The 13,569-nt window shown below is 48.8% G+C and overlaps 2 non-coding genes across 2 annotated transcripts; one reads left to right on the forward strand and one right to left on the reverse strand.

Moving 5' to 3' along the window:
* Positions 1–6,375: 6,375 nt before the first annotated feature.
* On the reverse strand, positions 6,376–6,448 carry TRNAV-CAC (transfer RNA valine (anticodon CAC)). Its single transcript has one exon. It is a non-coding gene; the product is annotated as a tRNA-Val (tRNA).
* A 4,821-nt stretch (positions 6,449–11,269) lies between these two features.
* TRNAE-UUC (transfer RNA glutamic acid (anticodon UUC)) lies at positions 11,270–11,341 on the forward strand. Its single transcript has one exon. It is a non-coding gene; the product is annotated as a tRNA-Glu (tRNA).
* Positions 11,342–13,569: the final 2,228 nt, after the last annotated feature.

Raw genomic sequence — 13,569 nt, forward strand, 5'->3', positions numbered from 1 at the left:
CGGCGGGGCGGGGGCGGGCGTCCGCCGGAGGGAGGCGGGCCGGATGTGACGAGCGGCGAGGGAGGCGGGACATCCGTGATGGGAGGCGGGGCCGGATGTGACGAGAGGCGAGGGAGGCGGGACATCCGCGGTGGGAGGCGGGGCCGGACGTGACAGGGGTGGGGAAACGGGGGCGTCCGAGGGCGGGGACGTCCCCGGGCTCCGGTCGTTGGGCCCGCTCGAGCTTCCGGGGAGCCCTGGGCTCGCTTTTCTCGGAGCGTCTCTGCTCGGATTTGGGTTTTCCGGGATGTTTGGTTGGGCTGGCGAGGTTGGCTGATGTGCAGGGTCGATGTCCCAGGGACGACTCTCTTCCGTGTCCCTGGGTGTGACTCGCGCGCCAAAGGGGTCAGGGACCAGGCGTAGCTTGGAAGGCCCCGGGAGGAGGAAGGCGAAATCCCCGTGTGACGAATTAATTTTGGGGAAATGAGCGTTAACGTGTCCCTGTTTATCTTTGTAATGAAAATTTACCCATAATCTCGCCTTTACCTGACTAGGCTGCTCATTTTCCATGGTACCTCATGTCTTTTTAATCATACTTGACGTTTATATTGCACTGACCTTTAGTCTATTTTTATTTTAAAAACATTTGACATTTTTTGGTAGATAATATGTGAACGTAATAAAGACAATTCAACCATTAACATATAGGCAAGGAAAAGTAAGTCTCCTTTCTGGCTCTGCCCTCAGTTCCCCATTCTCTCAGAAGCACCCACAGCTACGTTTCTTGTAGGTACTTCATGGATAATTTATACATGTGGCTATTTATATGTGCATATGATATGGTTTGAAGTAGGGTTTGGGAGCCAGCGGCCAAGAAAGAATTCTTGAGACAGTTTTGGTGCAAAAATTTGGTTTTATTACAGCACAGGGGCAGGAGTCTAGGGCAGAAAGAGCTATGCTGGGATTGTGAGAAGCAATTGATTTTCTATTTTGGAGTTGGGGGAGGTAAAGACAAGGGGAAGTGTCAAAAGAATTTCTCATATGTTAAAGAAAACTCAGCATCCTGGAGGCTGGCTATTGTCAAGCTAAGGTGGTTTTTCTCTGTAGCAAGGCATTAACAAGTTTGGGAGTTCCTGGGGCAACGTTATCCTCTGCCGGTCTCAAGTATTTGTCAATGTTATAAGGAAATGTAATTTTATCTACATTTCTTTTGCCTTTGTTCTCCACATCACCTACATCTATTTTCTCCACTTTTCCTTACCCAAACACCACACATTCTACACACTGCTCTGCGCCCAAGTCTTTTTCAATTAACATAACTTTGAGCCCCTGAATGAGTCCAGAAGTGAGGCGCTATGCAGGATGCTATGGTTGGGCTTTAAGGTACTTCCAGCTTTTTGGCAATTTCGGCAGAAGGCCCAACTATGGGAATTACAGATGCATTTCTGGCCTTTACCATGCACTGGCTGTTTCCAAACACAGGGGAAAAGTTTGTCTAGTCTTCTAACTCAAGTTGGGCAGGATCTTGATGCCTGAGACTCCTCACTCAGCCAGATGGAGCCCATTTCCCCAGCAGTGGGCGAAGCTCTTGCCTGCAGTACCGAAACTAGAGGAGAATTACTGGCTTGTGTAGCCTCTTTGAAAGCAAAGGCTGCTCTGGGGCCCTGAGGCCTCCACCCAGCCAGACCTGAAGGAATTGACAAAAATTCTTGGTTTTGTCACAAAAACGAATTCAAGGACAGACACGCAGCACAGTAGATGGGTAACAGAAGCAGGAAAGTTTATTAAGGCAAAAGTACATTCTCGAAGATAGGAGAACAGGGAAGCTCAAGAGAGCGAGCTGCATGCCCTGGTGGTTGGGTTTCTATCTTTTATTAGCAGTTGTTAACTAGGGGGCAGAATATTTATTACTTGGGGTGGGAAGCAGGGTTTCGCCCTTTTTCTTCCTTATTTTATCAGGGGTTTCCTGTCACGGCATCTGCCATCTTGGGCCTGTCTGGTTTGATCCGGCTTCTTGAGGAGGGCTGCCAGGACAGGCCTCTGACCTTCCCAGTAGCTGGCCTGGACTTCCTCGCTGCTGGCTTCTGGGTCTCTTGTTAGAACAGAACTAACTGCCTACGCTAACATGCAGACTACTCCTTTCAGGGCCCCAAACACGTGTGACCCAGCCATTTTCTTATTTCTTAGGCAAATCTCACTGATTCTATCCTGAAACGCTTCAGAAGGCTCATCATACTTTCCTGGGACCTGGGGTGACAGCAGCCTGGGTCCTGCGTCACAGCAGAGAAGGGAGTAGGGCGAGAAGACCACTGAGCTTCCTGCAAGTTACCTTACAGCTTCCATAGGAAGCCGTGGACTTGTTTGCCCTCGGAAGCAAAGTCTGTCTCCCGTCCCTGGATTTCCCATTTGTGTCCGACCAAGGATCAGACTTTGGAAGATCCTGGCTGGTCTGGGTGGTACAGGCCTGCCACCCTACTAATTCTTTGTACTCTTCATAAAGCCCTGAAATCTTCTGAGCAACAGGGAAGGGCTCTTTTCACGGTCCACAAAGCTCTGAGGAATTTGCCAACGCTTCTCTTCCTCAACTGGCCCAGCTTTCTGGCATCTACTCAGAAAGGAGCTAGGGGAATGGGTAACCAAGGAATGCTAGAGTAGTTGGTCTGGAACAAGGGTGAGGGAGAGCCATCAATCACTTTGGGCTCCAGATAGAGACAAAAGCAGGGTCACCAGAGGAACTGTAGTTATTCTTTCCTCGCTGCTATTTGGCTGTAGTGTCTCTTTCTCAGATGCATTCTCTGCCCTGTTGTGCGACGCAGGGAAATGCATTTCCCCAGCCTTCCAGCTCTCAGCAAAGCGAAAGCCAAAACTTCTAGTGTGTCTTACAAGGCACTCTACTGCCCTCTAGCTCTCTCTGATCCAGTCGCAGGGGCCTTTTTGCTATTTCTGGAATACAACAGCTCCTGCCATGGGACCTTTGCACTTGCTGCCCCTTGCTGCTGAGTGCCCAGATATCTACAGGGCTAGTTTCCTACTTCTTTCGGATTTTAACTCAAAAATCACTTTCTCAGGGGCCCTTCTTTGGCCGTGCTATCTAAAACTTCCTATACACGCGCCCCCCACATGCACGCACACCACCAAACATTTCATATCCTGCTGTTCTCTCTTTCCCCTTAGTACGTATCATCACGGAATACACTATGTATTTTATCTTGTTATTGTCTGTCTCACCCACTAGAATGTAAAGTCCACGCGGCAGGGATTTGTTTTGTCTCTCTTTTTGTCATGACCTAATCCCCAGAGGTCAGAACAGTACCTGGCATTTAGGCTCTCTCTAAATATGTGTTTAATAGAGAATGTATGATGGCATTGTTTCTGATAGCAGGGTGTGGTATCCTGACAGCCTGGTATCCATCATAGGGGAAAGAAAAGTAAAGTGGGCGGATGCTTACTATAAAATTATTTACAGCAGTTAGAAACAAAGGACTAAATGTGCAGACAACAACATGAGTAGACCATGAAGGCACAGTGCCAAGTGCAAAAATTACACACGGAACAGCTGCACATTTTACAAGGATACATACACACACATCCAGGACACATATCAAACACATTAGCTGGGGGTGGGAGTAGGGAATAGGGATAAAAGAAAAGAAATTAAGACCCCCCAAAATATTTTGTACTCATCCAGGTGGATAGAGGACAATGAATTGAGATTAACACTGTACGTGAGGTCCACCTAAAAATTATTTAATGTTGTGAGTATATATTTTGTTTTATACAAACCTTTTTTTTAAAAAGATTTCTTAAAATTAAAAACAATTTTTTTAAGTAATCTCTACTCCCAATGTGGGGCTCAAACTCACAACTTCAAGATCAAGAGTCCCATGCTCTACCAACGGAGCCAGCCGGGCGCCCCTGGTACAAAGTTTTTAATAAAAAACTTAAAAATATATATTTATATGAGTATCCAGAACAGCCTTCAAATATGTGTTTTTTTTTTTTTTTTTTTTTTTCTGAGAAATACTAAAGCAGGGGCGCCTGGGTGGCTCAGTCATTAAGCGTCTGCCTTCGGCTCAGATCATGATCCCAGGGTCCTGGGTTCGAGCCCCGCATTGGGCTCCCTGCTCGGCGGAGAGCCTGCTTCTCCCTCTCCCACTCCCCCTGCTTGTGTTCTCTCTCTCGCTGTGTCTCTCTCTGTCAAAGAAATAAATAAAATCTTTAAAAAAAAAGAAATACTAAAGCAATTTTTAACAGCTATGTTAAGGCATGCTTGACAGGCAAGTGTATGTATTTAAAATGTACAAGTTGTTACGTTTTGACACATGTATTGACCTATGAAGCCATCTTTCAACTCCAGGGCTGACTTGCCCATTAAGCAACATAGTCAGACACCTATGAAAATGCTTTAGTTTATTGTAAATTTAAAAATGCTTTAATTCTTAAAAAACGCTTTTAAATTCAAAGAAAATAATGAATTTTTATGTTAAAGAAAATATTTTTACATATTACTATTCATCCTTATACCAACACATTTGTAAAATATTTTGATATTGATATATTTTTAAAGGCTTTTAATATTTAAAAATATATATAGATATATTTTAAGATTTTATTTATTTATTTGACAGAGAGAGACACAGCAAGAGAGGGAACACAAGCAGGGGGAGAGGGAGAAGCAGGCTTCCCACGGAGCAGGGAGCCCAATGCGGGGCTCGATGCGGGGCTCGATCCCAGGACCCTGGGATCATGACCCGAGCTGAAGGCAGACGCTTAACGACTGAGCCACACAGGCGCCCCTAAAAATATATTCTTATGAAGGAAGTGGCCCATGAAGGTCAAAGTGCCTATGATCAATGACAATCATAACACAGCTGGCCACAATTAAGATAATGAACATATTCACCACCACCCCCCTCCCTTAAAATTTCTTTGGGCCCCTTTTTAATTCTTATCACCTGCCATTCTCCTCCCACTTCCAAAGCAACCTCTGATCTGCTTCTGTCATTACAGTTTTCATTTTCTATAATTTTATAATTTTCTTTTTTGAGATTTTATTTATTTATTTGAGAGAGAGACAGAGAAAGAGAGCAGGGGAGGAACAGAGGGAGAAGGACAAGCAGACTCCACGCTGAGTGCAGAGCTGGACTCCTGGGCTTGATCCTAGGACCTTGAGATCATGACTAGGCCGGAATCAAGAGTCAGGCACTTAACCGACTGAGCCATCCAGGGGCCCCCATTTTCTACAATTTTATATAAATGGAATCATACAGCACTCTTTTTTGGTTGGGCTTTCACTCAGCATCATTATTTCAAGATCCATGTTGTGTGTATCAATAGTTCATTCCCTTTTTGGGGGGTGGAGGGTTGAGGAGTATTCTGTTGCATGGGGATACCACAATTTACCTTCACCTGTTAATTGTCATTTGGGTTGTTGCTAGTTTCTGGCCCTTACCCATAAAGCTGCTATGAACTTTCGGGTACAAGTCTTCATACCTGCATTTGCTTTCTTTCCGCTTGGTAAATACCAAGGATTAGAATGGCAGAATCATATTGTAGTAGTTTAACTTTTAAAGAAACTGCAAAGTGGATTTTACGTTCATACCAGGAGTGAATGTGTGCATCGGTTCCTTCACATCCTTGACAGCCTGATACGGCAGACATTTATAATAACGTGTAGTGGTATCTCATTGTTTTTAATTTGTCTTCCTCTAATAAGTAATGTTGAACGCCTTTTCCTATGATCATTCGTTCATCTATCTTCTTTGGTGACATGTCTGTTCAAATTGTTTGCGTATTTTGGGGGAGGGAAGGGTTGGATTGTGAGAATAACTTTTTAATTAGAGGAAAACATAGCGTTTCCACCTGATTGAGAACCGAGGGCCTTAGGATTCCCCGTGGGGAGGGACTGAGAAGAGGGAGGGAGAAAGGAGATCACGCTTGTTGACCGAGAACGGGCTGGATGGTGGGAGCTGAAATGGTGAAGAGAAACCAGGAAAGGCAGGTTAGGTGGGGGACCCGGCTCCTCGGTCCTGCGGGCCACCCGCCGAAAGCCAGACGGTCGGCCCGCCCCGGCTGGGTCCCCGCACAGGTTGGCAGATTGCCCGGAGGAGGCGCTCCGACCGCGGCCAAGCCGGAGCAGAGCCTGACCGCGGGCCTGGTCCTCGGGGGTCCGGATCGGAACCGAGGGCTTCACTCGCGGAGCGGCCGGCGTGCTTTCCCTCTCCGGGGCCGGAGAGGGACACCGCAAAGGAGGCGGCGGAGGGCTGCGAAGGCGCCTGCTGCTCGGGGGCGCCCAGCCCCCTGCCCACCCGCCTCCTGCCCGGGGCGCGCGGCCGTCTCCCGCGGGCTTGGCGCGTTGGGCCGCAGGACCCCAGCGCAGCGCGCAAAAGGGACGCGTGTTCCCGCCCGGTTTCGAACCGGGGACCTTTCGCGTGTGAGGCGAACGTGATAACCACTACACTACGGAAACGGCCGGCAGCCGGCGCCTGGAAAGCCGCCTTGCCGCTGGGCGGCTGCGAGCCGCTGGCCGGACTCGATGGCGCCCCCGCGGGGAAGCTCCGGCCCGCGCGGGCTGGGGCGGGGGGCGCGCGGGCCGCGCCCTTTCCCGGGCCCCGCAAGGCGCCTGCAGCACGTGCGGGCGGGAAGAGACCGGTGGCGGCGTGGCCGCTTCGCTCCGAAACAATAAACACACACCTGGCGTTGGCCCAGCACCGAATTTAGAAGGCCCTTGCAGAGGAGACGCTCCGTTTTCTCTTTGCCGTGCCTTTCCTCCTGTGGGTCTCCGTTACTGCGGCCGCAGACGCTGCACCTCTGCCCACGCGAGGTGCGGGAGGCCCCCACCCCCGCCGGTCCCCGCCAGTCCCCGCCCGGGACGCCGGCCGGGCTCCTCCAGTTCAGCTCCGTTCTGACCCTGGGCGCTCGGGTCGCGCCAGGTCCCACAGGGGAAGGGCTCGGTCCCACGTGGCACCCCTTCCCCCTGCAGGCACCTGTCCTGAGTGCAGGTTGTCACCTGTGCTTGGGACCAACCAGCTATAGATCAGAGGCTCCCATCACCTCCTCCTCCGGCTTGATAAAGTGCTAGAATGACCCCCTGAACGCAGGAAAACAGGTTACCTACCAGACTATCAGTTTGTTATAAAAGGATGCGACTCCGCCACAGCCAGACAGGAGATGCAGAGGGCAGGGAGGGCGGGAAGGGGTTTCCACGGGTTCCCCAGCCTGGAAGCTGTGCAGACCCCCTACCTCAGGGATTTTGTGTGTGGAGGCATCTCCAAGGAGGTACGATCCATTATTAACTCGATCTCCAGCCTCTCTCCAGAGGAGGTAGGGGGTGTCACTGAGCTTGCCAAGTTTCTAATCCTAATGGTTTTTCTGGTGACTAGACCCCATCCTGAAGCTATCCAGGAGCCCACCGGGAGTCACCTCATTAAATCATAACACACGCCTACCCAGGAAATTCCAAAGGGTTTAGGAGCTCTGGGATAGGAACCAGGTCAAAGAAGAAATGTGAGAACAAAAGATCCTCCTACCATCTTTCTTTCTTAGGAAATTACAAAGGTTTTAGCTCTGGCCGGGGGCCTGAGGTGAAAACCAAAGTATACATTTGTTGTTATATCTCAATATCACATTACCGATGCAGGGTCTCTCAGACACTTGGCATATTTGGGCTGGGCGCCATTATTTTACAAGTCCTAACGCTGTTTAGCCAGACAGATACCAGCATGTTCTCTTTCTGTTGGGGGAAGGGAGGAGTGGGGGCCCTCAGCAGAGACCAAAACTAAGACTTAGAAAGTTGGAGAACCAGTGAGGGCAAACTGAAACGTAGAGGGCAGCAGGATAGTCACCTCAGGAAAGGCTGTCCAGGAATTGGGATCAAACCACTGAACATTAATTAAAAGCTGAAGGTGGGGCGCATTAAGCGTCTGCCTTCAGCTCAGGTCATGATCCCAGGCTCCTGGGATCGAGCCCCGCATCGGGCTCCCTGCTCGGGGGGAAGCCTGCTTCTCCCTCTCCCACTCCCCCTGCTTGTGTTCCCTCTCTCGCAAATAAATAAAAATAAAATTAAAAAAAAAAAAAAGCTGAAGGTGGCAGCCAGCAGGACCCCATATGCTCAGTAGCGTGGCTCCCCAGGTAAGTCTTGTCCAGGTGCTTCCCACAGAGAGGTAAGGTTGTGCTTCGCACTCAGCCCTGCTGGGCCCAGCACCCAGCGCTGTGATCCTGAGCCTGGCAGCAGGACAGACGCGGCTGATTCCAGAAGCCAGACATGGAAATCATCACTTCGTAACTTCGGGAGCCCAGAGCTTTGCTTCATCAATCCCAACGCCCTGCTCCAATGGAAAGCCACTGCTCCTTCACCCAGAGTTGAGACCCGAGTCGAGAATTGAAGTGGACCCTTCGCTTGGACTGAGGCAGGGGGCAGCTGGAGTGGGGCGGGGGGGAACTTCCATCTGCGGGCGCCTTAACCTGATGACAACAGCCTCTCAGCAGCCTCTTCAGTAAGCCTTAGTTTCATTACTTCTCACTGAAATATATTTTAAAGGTAAGAATGCTGATCATTTACTCAAAGGTGTAAATTAAGCATGGCAGTGAGCTCCTAGTCCTTCTAGCTGTCAAGAGAGACAAAGGGCGGAGTCAAACACCCAGTTGCTAGGCTGGTCAGCACCCGAGGGGCAGGGAGGCTGTGAAGATTGAAGATGCCCACCCAGTAATTCCAAAATGCTTCCCCCACCCCACTGGGAAATCACTGATCTGTTATTAAACTTTCACTTGGAAACATGCACAATATTTCAGATATCCGCTAAATCTAGAAAGGTTCTGTCAATAGAAGCACAGTATTAGTAATCATGAAACTTTCTCTCACTTTGAAATCCTAAAAATAGTTAAAATTAGAGTTCTAGATGGCCCGGTAATTTTACCCTTTTGGCCTTTCCATGGGTGTTCAAAGTGCCCCGCAGGGCAGTCCAGCGCCATGCAAATACACGTACTGGGCTTGCAAGATCTGGAATGTCACACTTAATCCCTTTGGATTTCTTGTAAAACAGGAATGTATTTCTATATGGTAACTAACTGTTTGATTTTACTTGTAAGCTAGGAAATAAGAGGAGTTAAGCAAAAGTGATGTGGTAACAAATGAGTTAAATTGCTGGTGAATTAAATCCTAATCTCCCATGACAGATGGGAATAAATCACCACTATGCTAATGAGGAAGGGGATGGGGCTTTTCATCAAAGAATGAGGCTTCTCCTCATTCTAGTTTGGGTCCAACTAGCTACAAGGCTTTGGTTCCTCTTGTGCCCTAGCTCCCGGGAGACCACCAGTGTCCAGTCCCCTGCCACAGAGAGAGACCAGTATAGGAGTGGCAGAAGGTGGAAATGCCAGAAACATTGCCGGCTTTCCACCTCTCCCCCGCCCAAGTCCACGTGCACCCCGCAGGATTGTGGTAGGTGGTCAGAGACAGTCCCTCTTCCCACCTGGACGCAGAGGTTGCTGGGAGGTGTGAGGCTGCCATGCCCTGCGTGGGAATGGGCGAGCAGGGGTGAGGCTGGGCCTTGCAAAAGCAATAGGTCAGCAAAATCCAACTGCAGGCTCTGGAGAGATGTCTGTCCTGCTCAGCTCCTGCTGGATGAAAGGGCAGTAGGCGACTGCAATGAATCAACTGTCGACCTGTATCCTACAGGAAAAGCAAAAGAGCAATCAACTGGGTCCAGGGCCCAGCTGGACACCTGCATGGGAGGTGTAGCCTGGGGTCCCCAAGGTCTTCGGCTGCTTGATCAAGCCCCAGAACAGTGAAGATGGGTAACAAAACCAAAACTCTAACTCCAGCTGGGATGTTTGAGAAAGAAGCCGTGAACCACGCTAATACAAATGTAGACCCGGAAACTCAACTTACCATCTGGTACTAGGATCATGAGTTGTGCGGCCCAGTGGGAGATAAGAACGTGAGCCTCTTGTTCAGAAAGCAACAAGAAAAGTGCTGCTAGAGTTTGTGAAGTATAAAGCTTTTCCCCTTCTTCCGTGGCCTCCCTCCCCACTTGTGGTGTTTTTTTATTTGCTATTTAATGTCATTCTATGTAAAGAAAAATTAAAATAATTAGGATGAATTTTGCCAGTTATCATTAGATTGTGCAAGGCCCAGTTTTCATCCTCTGCTTTAGCCTGAGCTACCTGGAGTCAAGCTTCTATCCTCCCCATAGGCCCTTGGACTTTGGCTGGTGTCCAAGATTGAGCAACTGCCAATATGCAGAACACGTCCCATTTACTAGCTTATCCTGCCAATCCGTTGACCAAAGGGAAACACATTTCCTGGGAAACTGCTCTCATCATGCTCTCTGTTCACTCTCCCTCGCTGCCTCAATTTCCCCTTAAAAGTTGCTGCTAAGCTCTGCTTACCCCTCCCTGTGAAAGAAACACCTTTTGCTGTTTGCTGTTGAGATATTTGCAGATTTCTGAGATTGGAGCATCCTCTTCTATTGCAATAGTCTTTTTGAGAAGTCTCTCCTTATCTAAGTCCAGATTTGTTTTTAGTTGACAGTGCAAATATAAAAGCATTTAACTCATAGGCAGAATCACTGAAATCACACAATCCATATTTCATAGCTCCTAAGGGCACATGAATTTTTGTCCTTTCCAGAACAGTGGAAATGTTGCACAGAATTAACTCAACTGTTCTTAGTTTACTTCTAAATACACACATTCTACCATTTTCTACCTTCAGCTTGCTGGGAAGGAAGGAAGGCGTGAAAGGAAAAGGAATTCTGGGTTGTGCTGTCTTTGCCTTTCCTTCTGTGTCATTGTTTCCACCATAAGTGGTTGGTTAACACCAGAAGTTACGTAAGACAGGATATGATAGGATTTCTTGGTCGTTGGTTTTTCTTAGAACACCATTGTCTTCTTTTTCCATTTGAAGCAAATTCTGCTTGGAATGGAAAGTGTGGCCTCTGGGCTGGAAGTTTATTCCGTGACAGAGGCAAAGTGCTTACTTTAGACTCACCTTAAGTCTCTGAACTCCCACTGCGTGGTGGGTCCATCCGGAATCCTGTGTTCATGGAAGGTAGCAAATACTGTATACAAATGGGCAACAAGGAAGGTGAACAAGAATATTGCTCGCATCTTCTCTGCCCATACGGAGGCTCCATTGTTCCATTGGACTCCAGTTACAAAACACACCTTCAAAAATTATTTACAATTTCAAGGACGTTTTTCAGACATCCCCCCAAATTCCTAATGTATGTTTGAATCAGTCCCAAGATCTTTTGTCAGGAGGTGCTGCCCAGCATTGCTCAGCACCCCTTCCCTGGTGGTCTAGTGGTTAGGATTCGGCGCTTTCACCGCTGCGGCCCGGGTTCGATTCCCGGTCAGGGAAGTCTGTTTTCTTTCTCATCACCACTGGGGTTCTACTGTTGCTCGGAGCAACTCCATTTTCACCGAGGCTTGTTTCCGCGCATCCCACCAGTCATCTGGTCCTGAGGTGTATTGGTATGGAGGGAACAAGGTACGTGTGAAGAATGAGACATTCCCCTATGTGGATTCAAACTCGCCTCTGCCTCCCTCTATTGGAAATTATGGGTTAATTTTTGTCCCTATGAGAAAATTTCTACATGAAACAGTGAGTTATATCAAATGACTCTTACATCTGTTAAGGTTTGCTTGGATAGGCACGGTTTCAATAATGGATGCAATGTTTCCCCCATTCATTAAAACCCTGTTATATTCCAGAGGTGTAGACAACTCAGGTCATTTTACCAGATCCTCTGCCTTTTGGTCTTTTGTAAAAACAAGAATGTTATTTCTATATGGTAATTAGTTCACTTTACCTGTAAGACAGGAACTATCACAAATAGATGAGGGCTGATCCTATTAAAGTAGTAAATTACATGACACCAGTCTTTGGCTCCCCAGTGACTTCGTCCTGAGGTTCTCAAAACTGATTTCAGGATCACCTGGGAAAAGCTTGAGAGGCCTGCGGGCTGCGCGAGCCACCGTCTTCATCTGAGGATCCCCGAGCTTGGCCTTGGCGGGCAAGAGTCAGCAGCCACGCGGGCACTTGCCGGCCTGGGAGACTGAGCGCCCTGCGCTTTGACTATGTAGCCAGGCGGCAGGAGTCGCAGCAACTACAGAGTATTGATGGTGGTCAGAAGGGGAAAGAAAAACGGAAAACCTGCTTCCCTGACCGGGAATCAAACCCAGGCCGTGGCAGTGAAAGCGCCAAATCCTAACCACTAGACCACCGGGGGATGGCACAGAGGACACACGGGGAGCATCTCCCAGAGGAGTAAGATCTTAAGAATGATGCAGGCACCTGTTAGAGACCTTTAGAAATGTCTGGAGAATGCCGTGAAGTGGGTGTGTGGTGCTGGATGCAGTGACTGCCACTTGGGTCAGGGGGTGGAAGGAGACTTCAGTGGCAGAAAAGTTGCAACAAATGTTGTCACAGGTCAAGCCAAGGAAGAGGACAATTTTTCCTACATTTTGTCACTGCCTTCCTCTGACCGCAAGCGTTTCTCATATTTCTTTCTTTTTTGCCCCCCTCATTCCTAAAATTTTTGTGCCTGTCCCACTTCTATAGTTTCCCCATGGTTGACGCAGGAAGACATGTCTCTCTTTTGCTCCCTCCCCTCCCACAAAAGGATCTTATTCCTCATCTCCTCCCACTAGGGTCCTCTGCGATGCAGAGGGAGGAATACTCAGGGCCAATGGGACAGGCCCACCTGGAGCTGCACCCCTCTTCTAGGCCCCGCTCTGTCATTTGGGACCTGGAATGACCTGCACAGATGCCTGAAGTTTGGTTAGGGCTTTCTGCCCATCCGTGTGGCGGAGGTGGATTAGGCCTCCAGTGTGTGCAGGTGAGGATCAACAGGGGGCCAAAGGAAGGCTGTTTGCAGGGGTTTGAGCAGCTCCTGGTAGTGGGAGGTGAGGTGCCCACACACCTGCACTAGACCCCTCTCTGTGCAAGAAGGAGCTAGAATTGAGAGGAGAGGGTCCTCCCTGAGCCACTGTCCTCAGGCACAGAGCTCTGAGGAGTCCCACAATTCTAAATGCAAATCTGGCCTCATAGGTCCTTAAGAAGGTCTTTTTGTCAAGGTAGGTGGAAAGATCTTACTGTATTTTACTGTTTATTAGCTCAATGGATAAATTTAAAATATTTAGACATATGGTATGTGGCCCTCCATTTGTGCTATTCCCCACAGCTACAAATACTAGGCACAGCTACTTCTCTGAGCTTCCAGGCCCACTCCTGTATAGAGCTGTCAGCTCCTCACCCCACCACTTGGATCTAAGGTCATGCTCTCCCAAACTGAGTCATCTTTCTCCATTCCCCCGCCCAGGAACCGTTCCCCAGGCCCCACCCCTGGTGAATCACAGCACCCTTGGAAATAAACTCAGAACCTTTGCCATCCACCATATCTGTTAAGCATACAGCCCTTTCTGTTTGGACCTCTGTGGCTCTCCCTCTAGGAAGGACACTGCCAAGTTCTTTGGGGAGTGTTTTCACCTCAGCAGCTCAAGCAGCTCCCATGTGGTTTGAAGGCAGTGGGCTAACAGGTATGCATTTTCTCCTTCAAATTGCATTCAGTAGCATGTTTCCAGTTA

Source organism: Mirounga angustirostris, unplaced genomic scaffold, assembly GCF_029215605.1.
Source record: "Mirounga angustirostris isolate CCGP_5_RB_7025 unplaced genomic scaffold, mMirAng1.0.hap1 SCAF_6, whole genome shotgun sequence".
NCBI lineage: Eukaryota > Metazoa > Chordata > Mammalia > Carnivora > Phocidae > Mirounga > Mirounga angustirostris.